The sequence below is a fragment of the Camellia sinensis genome, chromosome 2 (genome assembly GCF_055761805.1).
Source record: "Camellia sinensis isolate YWXY chromosome 2, ASM5576180v1, whole genome shotgun sequence".
Taxonomy (NCBI): Eukaryota; Viridiplantae; Streptophyta; class Magnoliopsida; order Ericales; family Theaceae; genus Camellia; species Camellia sinensis.
This window is the reverse complement of record NC_138962.1, coordinates 146173843-146189289: the sequence shown is the minus strand read 5'-3', so window position 1 is coordinate 146189289 and position 15447 is coordinate 146173843. Positions and strand designations below refer to the sequence as shown.

General features: G+C 32.7%; 1 non-coding gene across 4 annotated transcripts; it reads left to right on the top strand.

Moving 5' to 3' along the window:
- Positions 1-238: 238 nt before the first annotated feature.
- Positions 239-11392, top strand: LOC114297542 (uncharacterized). Of its 4 annotated transcripts, none has more exons than XR_014361691.1 (4): positions 239-609; positions 1468-1513; positions 1607-1683; positions 11274-11392. It is a non-coding gene; the product is annotated as an uncharacterized LOC114297542 (transcript). The 4 variants fall into 4 exon arrangements; XR_014361693.1 differs by lacking the exon at positions 11274-11392 and adding an exon at positions 10785-10920; XR_014361690.1 differs by lacking the exon at positions 11274-11392 and adding an exon at positions 3730-3993.
- Positions 11393-15447: the final 4055 nt, after the last annotated feature.

The following is a 15447-nucleotide window of genomic DNA, read 5'->3' as shown; positions in this document are numbered from 1 at the left end:
TTCGTAATTTCTCAAACCTCAGGGGGTATCTGTAATTTTGTCAAACCTGGAGGGGTGTATATGTAATTTGCCCTTTTTTTTAAATTGTCACTAAAACTTATATGTAATGACATTTTTTGTAATAAAAATTTTAAACTATCACTAAAAATTTATAATTAATAACATTTTTAAATAATATTTGATAAAAATGTCATTAATTATTATAACAACAATTAAATAATAAATTCACCTATTCTCAAAAATTAAACTATACCCGGTGTTAGAAAACAATGGGTTAACGTCATGCCGTTAAAATAATATTATCAAATTATTAATTATTTCTTTTAAAAGTAGTTGTACTTGTAGGGAATTCAAATCAATTAAAAAAAAAAATTTCTATTTTGATTGAACAGAGGTGTGACTTCAGAAAGAGAGAGAAATCGAGGCCTTGGATCTTCGAGTGCGGTGTTAGCATCTCTGATTATGTACGGGACAAGCAGGCGGTGTTGGATGTGGATCGTTGGAAACGGTGAGTAGAAGCTCAACGGTGAAGAGATGTGGATCTTTTTCTCGAATCTACTCTCTCTTTGATCAGATCTGTTTTCTCTCTCTCCCCGATCAGCTAATATGGTAATATCAGATCTGCTCTGTCTCTCTTCTAATAATCATTTCAGTGTAGTTCCCATGTAAATTGATAAACTACTATTTTTTCACTTCTTGCAATTGCTTAGAAAAAAAAATGTGATTTACACCGATATCAACCAACTATATGTAGATGATCTGGCTTTTGACTTTGTGAAGCTATAAGATATTATCTTAAAAAGATCATTCTGCATCTTAAAGTGTTTTGTGGTTTCTAACATTGGTCATTCAACTCTTGGTTTATTTTTTATTTTTTGTTGAGTTACCTGGATCATGGTCCATCAAAAAAGGGGGGGAAAAGACACCCTTTGATGGCTTGAAGTTTATTCTATTTAATCTTGTTGCTTCTGCAGTCCATTTAATATGCATTATGCTTGTCACTAGTATATTTTGATAGAATTCCTGTTTGGGAGTTTATATCATGTTTTAGTTCAGAATTCAAATGTTATTTTAGATTTGTGGATCATATCAAAATTTGATTTTGATGAGATGGTTAATAAAATATCAAATTTCAGAAATATATTCGTTGAAATTTTATAAAATACGAAGTATGAAGATGGCCAATGAAATAAAAAAAAGGGTCATATGTTTGAGGTGTATTTATTCTGGACATCTATATTCTTGACAGTATTCATGATTGTTAGATATAAGGTAGAGCAATGATATTGACACTGATACTGACACTCCACTTGTGAGAGGCTGAAAGACAAAACTTAGAGTGAAAAGTTTAAAAGAGAGTGGGAATATCATTTCTATTAATGCTTTACTGAACAGGATGAACATGGTTGGTTTTTATTGTATTGTGCACTTGCTCATATTTTGTTTCAATGTCTATTTTTCTTGCAGCTTGAGATCCTCTGTAATTTGGAGATGTGGAGAAGAAAAATATGTTGTAAGAATCTTATCAAGTTACTCTCTTGGTTATTAATATCATAGGAAAAAAAGAACAAGAGGCTGATTTCTTTGTTGTTTATTCTCTCTGCAGCAGTGTGACTACTAGGTTAATAACCACATATGTGGTTGGACTTGGCCTTGGGGAGGTGATAGTGACTGCTTAGGGAGGTAATAGTGACTGCAATGTGATTGATTTCTTTTTTTTTTTTAATTTTAAATTCATCTATAGTGGCTTCAAGTTGCTTGGTCATTAATCTTTGTTTAAGGATACTAATTAATGTTTGGGATTTCTTATTTTATAAGTTGAAAGAGATTATCTACTTGTTGAGAGAAAGCCTTATATGTTAAAAGGACTAAGTCTCTGTAAATGAGTAAATAGTTGATTATGAAATTTTCAATATGACATTTTATTCATGTTACTTGTTTTTCTTCTTTAAATGCATGTTCAAATATCAAAGAACGGGAAGAAAAAGAAGTAGATCGGACACTTATTGAGGTCTCTCTCTCTCTCTCTCTCTCTCTCTAAATCTCTGACTGTGGATCTTCACTGAGCTTGTTTTGATGAACGTTTTGTGGGCATGTGTAATTTGTTGATCTTTTATGGTTGTTGAGTTGGATCTAGTAGTTTTGCTTTATCTGTTGAAAAGCCCTAATGCACTATTTGGGTGCTAAGCTATGAAGCATGGGTACTTTAAAAATGGTGTCGTATGAGTATCGGGTACTTATCGGGTGCGGGTACTCGTACTGGCACAGATGCACACGTATTGGATATGGTGAATATATGCTGGGTACGACAAATACTTTTGGGTACGTCGTGGGTACGTTTTGGGTATGGCGGGGGTGAAAAATTAAATTTTCTTATATAGTAAGGGTACCGGAGCAAATTTTGTGGGTAATTAAGAAAAAATTATAAATTTAGAGGTTATTTTGTAATAATCAAAACATAAACAAATTAGGTTTATGTTATACGCAACCAGCAACAACTCTTTGACTACGAAGAAGACGAAGACAGCTTTGATTTTTCAGCAGCAACATTGGTTCGATTTTTTAGCTGTTCTTCGATTTTTCAATAGCAACGGTGATTCAATTTTTAGCTATTCTTCAACTTTTCGCAGCAACTTTTCATAGAGGTAGGTACTCGATCTATTTTTCTTCGATTCTCCCTCTTCTTCTTCAATTCTCCGTCTTCTTTCCTTCTCCTTCTTTTTCGATCTGTTCTCCATCTTCTTCGATTCTCCATCTTCTTCGATTCTCCTTCGATTCTCCATCTTCTTCGATTCTCCTTCTTTTTTGTGCAGCTGCTAGAATTTGTTGTATCCTTTATTATTCTTCTTTCTTCGAAAATTATCAGGTAATTTGTTTCCAACACCCTTTACCTATGAGTCATGGCTTTGCTTTATTTTGCATCCTATTTTAGACAATCAAAAAAGAAAAAGAAAGAATTATAAAACTTTTTTTAGACAAGTTGATGTAGTTATCTTTTATTTTTGTTTAGTTTGTTTTTGGCATGAAACTCTCTTTTCTAATTTATTCTATGTGATGACATTCAAATAGCTCATGGACTTACTTTAGTATTGTTGGTATCGTTGAAGAATGATTTATTTGGTTTTGTAATTTCTCTTTTTAATTATGATATTAAACATCGTTTTGTATGTTAGATGTTTAGTTTTAAAAAAAAAAAATTGACGTGCCCCAACCATACACATATCCTACTTTTTAAAGAATTTGCTGTATCAGCATACCCGCACCCCTTATCCGTACTCGCACCCGTGCTTCCTAGGTGCTGAGAATATACCATGCTGAACTGTATGGGGTTTGGTTTAGTTTGACTAGACAGTATAAAACCTTGGAATTTCAATGTTTATATCTTTATGGAGTAGTCTTTGAGATTGATTGTTTGACAGAATTTTGGTTGTTATATGCATTGGGCATTAAGGTCTACAAACCTCTCTGATATGTGAACAAAAAGAACTTTACGTTGTTAGAGTAATTTTCAGAAATCTTTTTATGCTTTTCTTTTTATTTTGCTTAAAAGTGATTTGTCATGAAGGCAAGTGGATTTCATTGCCATAACATTTTTTTAGCAGTTTCTTATATGAATTTCTAGATAATAGAAGTTTCATCAGTTTGTTTGTTTGTTTAGGAAAGCTTACAAGTTAATAGAGGGTTCTTGCTTACAAGTTTTATGGATTTGTCTTTGTTTGGGTATCGTAGGTCCGCTAATATTTCTAGGAAAGGGCGATGACACCCAGGAACCAACACAGACAGAATTGAGAGTTAGCTATTATTGAAAGTAGGGTCGAAGCTATGAGCAACTAAAAAATTCACACTGAGACTTTCTTTGACATTTGTAATTATATTCTCTCATTGCCTTATGGGGGGTAGTTGCTGATTCATTTTTGGGTCATTTATGATGTTTTGTCAATTCATCGAATTGGTTGTTTTAGTAATTGAGCCAACGCTTGGCATTATCCTTCATCATCTTGTTCTAATATTTGGATTTAAATTTTTTCTTTCTACCTCAATACTTCAATTTTGATGTTATGTGCTATTTCTTTGTTTTATTTTGAAGTGTTCAATTTTGATATAATGTGGCCCTGTGTTCTTTCTCAAAAATAAATATATAAATGGCATTTTTGTAAAAACACGTCGCTAAATGACGTAATCATGACATCAAACCTAAAAGAGAAAAAAAATGAAAACGTGTCGTTTTTGTAAAAAAATATAGCTAAATGATGTAATCGTGAGATAATATATTATTTGTGACAAAAAAAAATTAACAGGTGTTAAGCTATTGCAACGTTTAAAAAAATGTTGCCTATAAGTATTAGCGACGTTTTAAATGATGACACTCGCATTAATGATGAAAAAAGTAAACGTTGCTATAACCTATTATGGCGTTTTCAAGCCTATAGGCGCCGTTTATGAAACGCCGCTAATGTTGAATTTTCCTGCAATGTGAACTGAATGATTTGGTTATTACAGGAAATGGGGAGTGAGGACAACGTTGATGGTTGGGGTGGAAAATGGTACAATTTCGATGTTATGAAGGACAAGGGGGAAGATGCGGCAACAATTGTTGTAGAGGGAGAAGGGTTGGCTAGATAGGGTTAGGGTTCTTAGGGTTTTGGAAGTACACAGTGAAAATAAGGCATAAATGTATTGCTATTTTAATTTCACTTTAATTTTAAAAAAGCAAGGTTGACTCTCAAAATTAGTGTGTTATACATTACGGAAGTTTATCGATAGTAATTTAGTCCAAAATAACATAAGAATTCTTTTTTTATATTTAAATTATAAGGAGTAAAGTGTTTTGAGCCTAAATTATGGAAGGAAAGTGAACTTTTCCCAAGTTTTTAGTCTTGCTAATTATGGGATTAGATTGGCGACATTCGGTGGAACCTCTCTCAAACATTTATTTTAGTTTCAAGACATGCGATTGATAATTCTATTTACACCATCATTTTAACTCCTTACATTCATAATTCTTTTCCTTTTTTTTTTTTAATTACAATTGTTAGGTCCCTTTATTGTCAAATCCTCGTACAAACTTTGTTTTTGAAAAGTTGTAATTTTTTCCTTGGTTTTTGTCTTTCCCGCTCGAGCAGGACCATTTGCGCTCGAGCGTAATATGTGATATCTCAGTAATTGGTCATGTCTGTAAACATACTGAGAAGTGTGATTTCGCGCTTGAGCGTGGGTTTCAGCGCTCAGGCGGAAACCTGTTTGGTCACATGCGTATTTTACTGAAGTCGCTTGAACGGGATGTCCTGCGCTCGAGCGGAGATCATGAACTCTGTTTCCTATATATATATATATATGTTTAGGCTGATTTTAGGGTTTATTTTTTCCTAGATCTTGTTAAAGAGTCTTAGGGCTTTGTTTGAGGTTTTCTTCTGAAAGTCTTGTTGAGTTTTCCTTGATGATTTGAGAGAGTTCTAAACTTATGATCTAAGATACATACATCAAGGAGTTTGTTACTTCATATCCAAGAGTGTTCTCTTCGGTGGATTCCGAAGATCTAAACGTGGAGTTTCAAAGGAGTTTGATTTTGTACGTAGTCGTTAATTCGACAAGTGAAGTTGTGGATTCAACTTCAGATTAATCAATTCCGAGACAAAGGCTTGGTGAAAGAGTTACAGAAGGTTCGAAGACAAATTGGATGAGTTCGGTAATTTGTTTGTTGTCTTTGTAATCTTTCTTTCTTCAGTAGTGGATTGATTAGTGGTGGTTCGCCCGTGGTTTTTTATTACAATTGAAGGTTCTTCAATTGTGATTTTTCCATGTAAAAATCGTTTGTGTCGATTTATTGTTTATTTCGAAAATAACAATCTAAATCACTTTCGTAAGTGCGTGATGATTTAGATTGTATGTTTTGAATAATTGGGAATTGAAATATTTTAATCTTGATCTAATCACGAATCACTTAGGATTTTCAACAATTTTATCATTATTTAAAATTACCAAACAATCCCTTAAAACCTAACCCTAATTTCTAATCCACTCACCTTTTCACCACCCTCTCCACTGGCAACCCCAACTTCCATATTTGGCGACCTCAGCTCCTATCTTTACCAACTTTGCTATCTTTGGCGACTAACATCCAACTCATTCTCTTTCACTGGTCACACTGGTAACTCCCTTTCCAACAGCGACCTTTCCCCCACATCTATTGGCAACACACCCCACCATCGTGACCAACCTCGCCACCATCATGACCTAGTTTCACTGCCCCATTGCGAACAGCACCACCACAACTCAGCTTCGCTCTTCACCGCCTAACGCAAACAACGCCACCATTTTGCCTCATTGCGAACAGCCTCGCCGTCTACCCTCGTCATCACAACCAACCTCTTTACCTTCTTTTACCACCCAGAGAGAGAGAGAGAGAGAGAGAGACCAAATCTGGAAAAGAAGAAAAAGAAGAAAAAAAAGAGGAAAGAGAGGGGGAATGAGGGTCTGTAATGCCTTAAATTTTTATTAATTGAATACATTACCAAATTTCTTTATTAATGTCCATTTTCAAGATATAATTGCGGAAGCAAATAACAATTAACATACAATAACATTTTCTCTCGTATACAATGATGAAATGTTCAAATACAATAATTACAACAAACACCCTTAGGCTTACATTGAAAAAAAATAAAACAAACGAACAAATAAGTAAAAAGGGATTAACCCTCTTTGAACTGAGTTGGCATGCCGCCTACATGGCTAGGTCCCATGGCCAATAAATAAAAGACATCTTGGTTTTGAACAATTCTTCAACTCCATACCTGAAAATGATTAACAACGTGGGATGAACAATATGTCCAGTAGGAATCCAATTACCTCTAAACAATAGTAGTCAATAGATAATTATGATCATGAATGCACAAGTGATAATTATATATGTATTGTCATCTTTGTATATCAAAATATATGTACATAGATATATGTTTTCCAAAAGATTTCTTATTAAACCGTTGAGAAAACATTTCTCACTTTTCAAATCACCTTCAAGTATTCAAAAATTCTCTTTTACTTCATTCGCCTTTAAAACCCGTACTCACACCATCATTTTCAGTAATGTCATGGTTAATGAACTATACTAACGTTAGAACTACCAACAAGCCAAGTACCCATCACAATACAAAAACCGATTTAAACCTCAATATATAAATACTTCAATAACACAGTCTCAATGATAATTTCAGTACAAAAATTCATCAAGTGTCTTAACAAATATACTTGGATCAACAATAAAATTTGAAACACATCAACACCCCGTGGTCTTGCCAAGCCCTACATCATAACCCCACTTTATCGATGGCTAGCCAGAAGGAACACGATACCTATGTATAGCCCAACCTGCTTTACCGGTTGCTATTTGGAAGGAATGCATTACCTCTATATAGCACCACTTGCTTTACCGGTCACTAGCCGGAAGGAATGCATTACCTCTATATAGCATCAGCCCGCTTTATTGGTTGCTAGCCAGAAGGAACGCGTTACCTCTATATAGCACAATCACATTTCCACAACACATGCATCTTAACTTTCCTTCCATTCATTCTCATTAACAATGCGATTACATAAATTATCCATAACACATAATATTTCATTTCAACCTAGCTCTCATAAATTTTACAACAAACAATACCATCCTTCACCGATAGCCAATGACAAAATCTCAAGACAAAGAATAACATAAATTCTCATAATCTCAACGTCCTTCACCTTTCCCAAGTTCAAGTAAACACTCACGTTATCCAATAACTTTTATAATTAATTACATTAATCCCACTCATCAACATAATCTAAGTTCATGACAACTATTCATTTTCTATCTCTCTCATTTTACATTTAATTTCACAAATATGAACATATCTCACTTAATCATTAGAAACACCCATTCTACTAATTTCACAACCTTTCGTCATATCTAGGTTTCATAAACACTAATTAATCTCTCTCTCATTTTACGACTTCAATTCCGTGAATTTAGCTTAGATTCATCAACCGTCACAAACATAACTACTACTCAATTCCAAATTACTAATCAAGAAAATAAAATTAGGGCTTTTTATTTAACTTACCACAACCATATTCTATCAACAAAATACTTTCATAATCAACACCAAATACAAGATTAAACTCATTTAGTTCCAAAGCCTAACCCTTATCTATATGCATTTTAAAATCTCTTCCCAAAACTATGTTTTTCATGCAATAAAAACTATCACGTATCTATCTATGGCAAAGTATTGGAAAGAAAAAAAAGTAGAGAAATCCCTACCTCTTGAAGAGAGAGAAGAAAACTCGAAAATCCACCAACGACGAAGAGATGATCCACTCAGATAAAAAAAGAAGTTCTCGCCGTACTCTACATTTTGGTATATGGAACTAGGATGGGATTCTCACTCTAAGAAGATGAAACCCAAGGTATGAAAGCTTGGAGCTTGGAAATGGAGGTGAGAGAGAGAAGAGAGAGCGAAAAGTGAAAGAGACTTGACCTAAAGAGTGACATTTAAAGAGCTGATCCTGAATAGACCACTTGAGCTGTGAAACATGTGCTCCAGCATGAGAGACAGAAGACCGATCGAGCGGTAAAACTTGTGCTCGAGTGATGATGGCAAACTCCCAATATCTTAGACCGTGAAATGCACTTACCACTTGAGTGGATAAACCTATGCTCGAGCAAACATGTCAAACTCTCAGAATCTCAGGCTGTAGACCAATGTACTGGATGGTTCAAAAGACCATTTGAGTGCTCACTCTTGTGCTCTAGCGAAGAGAAAATTTTCAAAGTGCTACAACCTTCCCACCTTAGGAAATTTCGTCTCCAAAATTAAAGGTACACCCATACTCGAGGTGAGACAAACGCAAAGGAATTATAACCCTCAACCCAAAGTCTACATCCATACTAGGGATAATTTCCCGAATCCCTGGTTCCACACCTCAGTACCACAAAGACTCTCGAGTGACAAAATCAACAAGATAAAGAATAGTGAGTCACTCTCGACTCGTCTATTATAACAGAAAGAAGAATGTCAATCAAAATAGAATTCCCCATTATGTATGGGTTTTCGGATGTCTCTACAAAGTAAGGCCACGAATGTCTCTATGACCCATATAACTCAATAGAGTCTACGAGACTAGACTTCAGTTAACGTGTTCCTCTTGCACCCAATACACCAACCACTTTCCAACCGCATACAAACACTCAAACAACATCAGAGCGTTCGACACCTCGAACACCGAGGATAAAACACACTCACCACAAGAAACTCTCAGTCAACTCTCACAAAGAAAAGGGCTACTCTTATGAAGTAAGGTCCACAAAGATGACTTTTCGACACAAGAAGTCTCAACGATACTAGTCTTGTGACAACCCCGTCACATATTACACTCATATTTACTTAATTATGAATGCTAATTATGTGTTTAATGTGATTTTGTATGCATATCTATTGGTTGTTGGAATATTTGTTATGATTTTTGTTTTGAATTCGAAATTGAAGGCCTTAATGACTTCAAAAACCAAAATTGATTAGTTTAATTAGAATGGCATAATGTTTAGAGCCTAATGGGAAGTTTGATTAGAATTTGATTAAGATTAAATTAATTAGACAAAATCAATTAGAATTAAGTATAATTAGTTAATCTTAAGCTTGCTTAATTAGTTTAAGCTAATCTAGCCTATATATATGTTAAGTTGGAAGCTTAATTCATAATTGAACTCAAGAATTTTGTTGGAAGAGAGCTTTAGAGAGAGAGAGAGAGAGAGAGAGAGAGAGAGACTTCATTTTAGAGAGAGAGTAAGCTTTATTTTGAAGATATTGCTTGGAGGATTGAAGGATTGTGAAGTAGAGCTCAAGTTTTTGCTAGAATTAATGCAATTGAAGACTTTAGGTATGTGTTTAACTCTTAATTCATGAATTTAAGCCACCAAGTATGTGAATTCAAGAAGATAATGTAGTTAAATGCAAGAACTAAGCTAAGGATGAAGAATTTAAAGTTAATTCATACATGCATGTGTAATTTTGTTGAATTCCATCATTTTGAGCATAATATTGATACCTATGTTTGAATTGAGGATCATATCATACATGCATCCAAGAATTATGTTGTTTTGAAGCTCAATTCCATGTTTTGAAAGTTGTAGGAAAAGAATTTAAGCCAAGATCATACATGCATGAAATTTTAAGCTTCAATTTAGCAAAATTATGAAGTTTTGAGCTAAGGGTTTAGAATTAGTTTTCTATCCATGTTTTTGGAAGTATATTTAAGGTTAAGATCATGTCATGCAAGGTTTTATACTTTGAACATGTGTTTTGAAGCTCAAATTTAGTTTTGGAAAACCCAGAATTCGACCGCACTGTTCTAGCAAAGAACTTGTTGCTCGAGCGCACATATCATGCATGCAGTAGTTTTGCAATTGGCTCGAGCGACTAAGTGACCGCTCGAGCAACCTCAATTTATTTTTCACCTTTACTTGAGCGACTATCGAGCCTAGATTCGGACTATCCAGTACTTTTGTAAACTGTGTAGTCTGCGAGCAACCACTTGTGTGCTCGAGCGAACTGCCCTGTTTCAACTTATTTTGAAAAGTCATATTCTGTCTGTATTTGCATCCACTCTTCCTTCCAAGCATCCTTAGGCACGAAATAAGCCTCATGAATAACTTAATAAGTAATAATTGAATATAAAGGAATTAATCAAGAGAATGGTGACCTGATTAAGTAATGTGATCCAATGTGTGTATGTGCTTGTATGTTATGTAGGTTGATCCACGAAGCGATGTCAACAACCAAATCACTGCGAGTAATATCTTAGTAAAGATGTTTTCTTATATTCTATTTTCTAATTACCAACATGGTAAGCTTTTTTGCACTTATGATTTTGAAAATATGAATGAGCCTTCTATCTGTCTGATCAATATGATATTTGTAAATGTAATTGACTATGTATAAATGTATTTGACATACCCTTCTGAGATGTCTGGTATGTGTTGACTAGATGGTCATTGTACATCTGTAATGGATTGGACCCTAGATCATTCTGTCATGTTATTATCTGTTTTGTTATGTTTTTTTTGCTATATGTTGGACCAAAGATCATTCTGTCATGTATTAGACCAGAGGTCGTTCCGCTATGCAATGATTTTACTATAAGAATGATTTTATTTATGTAATAGAACTCATTTATATAAGCTATTTGCTCTAATGTTATTCATTGGATTTTAGCTCACTCCGTTATATATATGTATGTAGGTGAGTAGTGGGGTACCCAACCTTAGAGAAGTCTTGTGTATATCCAAGTTTTGTGGAGTCAGCTAAGGAGCGACTCATGGAAGAGGCTTTTGTCTTCTGGTTTTTTGTTTTCTTTTGTTAGTCATGTTAGATTGAGTTGTGCATAAGCTTTTGAGTTTTGAATGTTAATGACTTGTGAATGATCTATGGATATGTAATATCTATTTGATTGAATATGAGTGTAAGTTATTAATATATAAAATGTTTTTGTTCATGCCATATATGCACAAGCTCATTGGACAAATTTTATTATTTTGCTTCCGCTTCTGGCCCATATAACTAAATATGATTTGAATTTTGTCTGAGGTTATAAGTAATCTCATGATTACTGATTGGTTATGATCCAAACCTCTAGGGGCGGATTTGTGTCATGATAAGTTTATCAAGAACTAGATACACAGATACACAAGTAATTCTATATTTACATCATTACTCAACTAAAAACGAAGTGCACAACTACAAGCTAGTAATTCAAGTGGAGCTCAGTACACAGCATCTCTATTTAAGGTTGAACAATTGGCTAACCCACCTTGTATTGTAAAAATATATATATATATATATATATATATATATATATTTCTCATTTCCCTTGAAAATTCTTTCTTCATTTACCAAAGTAATCTTCTCAAATTTTCTCGAAAAGTGGATATACTAGCACCGCATTTATTAAAAGTTTCAAATTTTCATGTGAGATCCAAAAGCTTTACCAACATTTTCCACGAATGATCACAAATATTTATTTTATTTAGTCTATTTACTAAAATATTCCTGTTCCATTTTCTAAATTTAAATTTATTTGTAACTTCTGACAGTTGTTTTTTTTTAATAAAATAAATATTTTTGAATTTTTTTTGTTGAATTCTATCAAATAATATCCATATTGAGTATGAAATTCTTTTTTTAAAAAAAAAACAATGAAATTTTAGGAAAAATTAAAAAAACTCAAGGTTTGACCATTATAACAAAATAAATCCTAATTTTTTAATTTTGTTAATTTAAATCCCATTTGAAAATATTATGGTTCAAATTGACAAAATTAAAAAATCGAAGTGTAATTTGTTGCAAGGGTCAAACTTATTATTTTTTAAAAAAAAATAATTTTTCCAAAATTATATTGTTCTAAGTTTAACATTTAAATAATAAAATTCTAATACATCCACCATCTCAAACCATCACACATACTATTACATCTCTAGTGAAAATATTAAAGAAATAATTTATCAAAACAATGAAAATGATGATATTAGCAAAGTAAAATTTTATTATGTTAATCTTAGATTGAATAGTAAAATTCTACAACGACTATCACAATTCACCACACTGATTGCCATTATTACTGTCACCAATAAAATTTTAGAGTGTTAACCTTACCTAAACAGTGACAAAACAACTTCCGTCTAGCATCGTTGATGGAAATTTTTATATTCATTATTATACAAAATAATTTTTATCAAAATTACCTATTATCAGTGGATATATTAATTTTTTTTTATCAAAATAATAAAACAACAATTTAAAAAAAATAAAATTTTTGCGTGTTAATTTTTTTGATAATTCGATTTTCGGCCTAATGGACCTACTAATCCAAGAGATTAATCCCACCGTCTACTAGTCAGGACTCCAATTAAAATTGAGGCAAAGCCCCATATGAACTGACTACAAAAAATTATTTATACTTAGCAGAATTTAAATCTGAGACCTTGAAATGAATACACCCCAGACCCCATGCTTTGACCACCATGCCAATCTATTGGAGTTGATTTTAGTGTGTTAATAACATTAAAATTTCAGCACCAGCATTACAAAACCATCACACATTTTTTTAAATAGCAAATTACACCAGTAGTCCATGTACTTTGTTACTTGTGCCATTTTAGTCCTTACAGTTTTAATTAGCTCAATTTTAACCCTTCATTTTAAATTTTGCATCAATTTGGTTTAATTAATAATGTCGTTAGGGTTTTTGACAAAAAATAAATCATTTAATTGGTTGAAGTTAAGTTACTGAATTGATTAAGTTTCTAATTTTATTTCTAAAAGTATGACACATGCTGCTCATGTACACATTTATAATAAATAAAAAAATGCTACTAATTGTAAATAATTCGACCAATTTAAGACAAAAAAAAAAAAAAAAAATTAGGATCAAAATTGATCCAATTAAAATTATAAGGATCAAAATAACATAATAGCCAAAGTATATGAACTAATAGTGTAATTTATCCTTTTTTAAACTGTCCAAATGGGTAAGAAAGCATGTCTGTCATACAGGAATTGTAACAATTGGTAACAAGAGTATATGCCCAGCTAATTGATGTTGATGGTGATCTGCTAGGGAGGTTTTGACCTCATTAATGCTTGTGTATTTTATGGTTCTCGACACTTTATCCACAAATGGAAGGATAAAACAGTCCACAACTTCTAAATATGTGAGATTATTTGGCATAGTTTCTGTTGATAGTTTATTATAAAATTAAAAAAATTAATTTTTAAACGTCGAGTGAAGAGTGCTTTCAATTTCTACTTTTGCATTATCAATTTTTAAACTTACTATTGCACCAAATAACACCTTCGATTAATTTACAATGTGTCCTTTTAACTCTCAAAAAATCTAAAACAAGGGATCTTAGCCCCTAAATTTTGTAACAGAGTCATTTCAATTTTGTGGGGTACTTTTCACCAAATTATCCATTAGATTGCTTGCAGTCCAAGATTTGGACTTGATTGGTCCAGTCCGAACTGTTGGGCCCATCATTGGTTTCATTTTGATTATCATTTATTTTTTAGGCCTATATGTGTAGAATATCTATGAAAAAATTGAATTAATCCAATAATGAAAATTATATGATTGAGAAAATTGCATTATCCTCGCCTAAGCTTTTGAAAAAAATATAATAAGACCTACAGTTTTAACATAATTACATCGACCTTTATTTTAGCAAAGCTAAAGCGATTTTGATTAGTGTACATGGTATGAAGATACAAAGATATAATGTAAACTATACATTTCAGTATAAAAGTGATGAAAATATATGGCAATATCATTTTTTTATTCATATGATTAATAATTTGTGATACAAATGCAATTAAGTGTCATGTGAATTTGAACCTTTAGAGAGTCTAATGTAACATTTCTTTCTATGTTTGGTTCATTAGAATGAAAGTGAATAGAATGAAATGTTCATTCCTCATTTCATTTACAATATATTTTTTAACATTTCTTTAGTGAACTAAATATGATAATGAACATTTTGATAGAATAACTACTCTGGTCCACTTTAATTTTAATGAACTAAACCTACCTCATGTTACTAGACCTTTTAGATCCTGAACACAAATTAGTCTTCATATCTTCTTGTTTAAATCTTGCTTCTGTGCTGGTTTTTGTGCAGGCTGTTGTGTGGTATAGTTTGGGCGTGAAAAATGCTTCAAAAGTTAGTAGACTCCACCTGTCTATCTATCTGTCTTTTCTACCTACTGACAGAAAAGGAATGCAACCTAGAATGTAGGAAAATATGCAAAAAGGTATAAAAGTAAAAGTTTTTAGAATGGTTTTAAACTAACTTGCTGAGTGTTCAAAGGTATAGAAATGGATGATAGCAGGAGAGGTGACCCCTTGGATCTCTCAACACAAAGTATTCTCATTAAAAGATATAGAAATTAACAAATTCCTTTCCATTAATTGAAGAACAGCAGTTTACCAATTTATGGATGTTTTGTGCTAATTTACCAATTTATGGGTGAAAACTGCTCAAAGGTGAAAGTTTTTCAAGAATTGTATGTACATGTTTCTATCACTACTCGTTAGTTAATATGTTCAAAACATCAATGTGTCCATCATATGACAAATTTAAGTCCAATTAACAACCATGTCACAAAATTGAAACACGATGAAATTTATTGAAACTCAAATTTCAAAATTCTGGATGTCAAATGACACTAGGGTAATGCCCTTTCCTTTTTTTAAGAGAGCATCATTACAAAAAAAAAAAAAAGAAAAGGAAAATAAAATCCCAACTAGGTGACTCATGCTACTTAGCCAATCATATGCTTAAGCCAAAGGCCAACAACCCCTAAAACACCTACTAAGACGGATGCAGAACAATGACCAAGATTGTAGCAGCATTTTCATAAT